The following is a 3,425-nucleotide window of genomic DNA, read 5'->3' on the forward strand; positions in this document are numbered from 1 at the left end:
CATCCACAAAAGGCTTGCCATACGTGAGCCCATCACTGCAGCCACTGTGTCAATCCATCTTGTTGAGAGTCTGCCCCTTTCTCTGAACCCCCACTTTACCAGGCATGATATCCTTTTCTAGGAAATGGTCCTTCTGACAACATGACTAAAGTAGGTGAGATGAAATCTGTCCATTCTTGCCTCCAAGGAACATTCCAGGTGTTTTTCTTCCAGGGCAGATTTGTTCATTCTGGCAGTCTATGTCTTTTCAATATTCTTCACCAATAGCACAATTCAAAAGCATCAACTGTTCTTTGGTCTTCCTTATCGTCCAGCTTTCACATGCATATGAGGTGATTGAAAATACCACAGCTTGGGTTGGGTGCACCTTAGTCCCAAAGTGACATCTTTGCTCTTCAGCACTTTAAAGAGGTCTTTTGCAGCAGATATCCCCAGTGCAATATGATGCCTGATACCTTGACTTTATCGATGGGTGTTGATTGTGGATCCAAGTAAAATGAAATCTTTGACAACTTCAGTCAAAGATGTTTACCTGTATTTTATTGACTAAGTAAAGCCATTCAATTGTATGGATCATATGAAATTATGGATAACATTGTGAAGCACGGAAATTCCAGAACACTTAATTGTGCTCATGCAGAACCTGTACATAGACCAAGAGGCAGTCATTTGAACAAGGGGATACTGTGTGGTTAAAATCAGGAGGAGTGTGTGTCATGGTTATCCTTTCACCATACTCATTCAATCTGTATGCTGAGCAAATAATCCAAGAAGCTGGACTATATGAAGAGGAACACAGCATCAGGATTGGAGGAAGAATCATTAACAACCTGTGATACGGAGATGACATATCTTGCTTGCTGAAAATGAAAACTTGAAGAACTTACTGGTGAAGATCAAAGACTACAGCCTTCAGTATGGATTACACCTCAACATAAAGAAAACAAAACATGATAAACAGAGGAAATATTCAAGTTGTCAAGGATTTCATTTTACTTAGATCCATAATCAACGTCCATGGAAGCATCAGTGACACCCCTCTCCTCCAAATTCGGAGCAAAGAAGAGGGATGAAAATCAAAGTCACAAGCAAAAAATTATTCCAAAGGACTAACAGACCACATGAACCCCAGCTTCCATGATCCTGAGACCAGAAGAACTAGATAGTGCCTGGTTCCCACTGTTGACTTCTTTAAAAGGGATCACAATAAGAGGTCCTGGATAAAGTGGGCGAAAAATGTGGAACAAAACTAAAAATCGTAAAAATGACCGGACTTACTGGTCCGATAGAGACTGGTAGAACCCCTGATACTATGGCCCTTAGACACCCTTCAAGCCTGTAACTGAATTCACCCCATGGCAAAACTTTCAGGCAAAGAATAGGTAAGTCTTTAAGGTGAACAATAACACTAGTGAGGTAAGCACTCCATAGAACAATCAACCATATAAGATCAAAAAGGCAGCATTTGCCTGGAGATACATATCAGAAAGGAGGAAGGGATAGGAAAGAAGGATGAAAGGGAATGCTAAACACAGGGAATAAGTAGTAAGAATGCTGTTAAACACAGGGAATAAGTAGTAAGAATGCTGTTGCACTGTGGAGATTGCAGTCAATGTCACAAAACAAAATGTGTATAAATTGTTGAATAGAAAATCAATTTGCTCTGTAAACTTTCACCCAAATCACCATTTAAAAAAATCAAGTGACATATTGCATTGGGCAAATCTGCTGCAGAAGTGTTGAAAAGCAAAGATGTCACTGATGTGACACAAGCTATGGTATTTTCAGTCACCTCATATGCATGCAAAAGCTGGACAATTAATAAGGAAGACCAAAGAAGAATTGATGCATTTGAATTGTGTTGTTGAAGAACATTCAAAGCACTGTGGCAGTCGCCAAGAGAATAAGCAAATCTGTCTGGGAAAAAGTACAGCCAGAATGCTCTTTAGAAGTGAGGATGGCAAGCCTTCATCTCACATACTTTGGACATATTATCAGGAGGAACTAGGCCCTGGAGAAGGATATCATGGTTGGTAAAGTAGAGGGTCAGCGAAAAAGGGGAAGACCTTTAACAAGATGGATTGACACAGCGGCTACAACAATGAGCTGAAACATGACAACTGTAGATGGTGCAGACCAGGCAGTGTTTCATTTTGTTGTATATAGGGTTGCTATGAGTTGGAACCAACTCAAAAGCACCTGACAACAATGAGAAGAAACACAGAGAGAAGTATATAGCATTCTCCTTAGAGAAGAGTTTAGAAGAGAGAGAAGGGGGTGCAAACTGACTTCCAGGCTGTAAGAATTTCAGATTTGGGGGCCTGGGAGGGATCTCAGCAAGAAGCCAGCTAGAAGGCTTCTTTTAGAGCCACCTAGACAAAAAGCATTAACTCTGCTTATACACCCCCCGTGATGAGAAGCCTACTCCTGCCAAGGGCAGCCTATTCCAAGCTTTATTTATGGGGCACTTGTTATGTGACAGGTACTATGGGAAGTACTTTACAAATAATATCTTATTATAATCCATAAAACCATAGAAAACAGATCTTTTAATCCCCATTTTACAGATGAGGACACTAAGACTCAGAAAGGGTATGGTCTCACAGCCAATAAATGGCAGGGCTAGGATTCAAGCCCAGCTTTGTTGGACCACAGAAATTCTTGACCACTGTGCTACATTGTTTCCTAGGACACAGCATGTGTGCAGGTGGTATAGGGGAAGAGGTCACTGAGATAATCAGTCTCTTGATACTACACAGCCCCTCCACCCTTCCAGTGTTCTTTTCACTGCTCTGTGATACCTGCAGTTGCAAGAGAGGGTAAAATTCAGAGCAAGAAGATAAAGCATCAGTGGGGGTTGGACTGACAGGCCAAGAGGAGACAAGATCACAGAGACACAGGCACAGGAGCCTGATGAGTAATGAAATAAAATAACTTGATGTGACCGTTAAACTTCCGCTAGTGATTCACACTATTTCCCTTCATGACTCAGGCTTCTGAGACTGCTGACAGACACCATCCACACTCACCCTACCTCCCAACCCTTCTCCCTTCACCTACTAAACAGACATTGAGCTACATCCTGGGGACAAAAATCAAAGAACACCTCATTGCTGTTGAGTTCGTGTTGACTCATGTGAGCCCATGTATCACAGAGGAGAACTGAGTACCACAGGGTTTTCTTGGCTTTTATGGAAGATTGCCAGTCCTTTCTTCTGTGGTGTTACTGAGTGGGTTAGAACTGCCAACCCTGTCAAAAAGTAAAAAGTCTGCTCTGTAGAATCAGAAGAATTTTACTGAGGTGGAAAATAGAGTTTGAACCAGGAAACACAGGGTACAAAATCAAAGTACCAAGTGTTCCAATATTCTAAGGGAGAGGTGAGCTTTTATACAGAAAAGTGGGGGAGGGAGTACATGACCACAAT

This window comes from Orycteropus afer, unplaced genomic scaffold, assembly GCF_000298275.1.
Source record: "Orycteropus afer afer isolate SDZICR_OR568_19922 unplaced genomic scaffold, OryAfe1.0 scaffold00074, whole genome shotgun sequence".
Classification (NCBI taxonomy): domain Eukaryota; kingdom Metazoa; phylum Chordata; class Mammalia; order Tubulidentata; family Orycteropodidae; genus Orycteropus; species Orycteropus afer.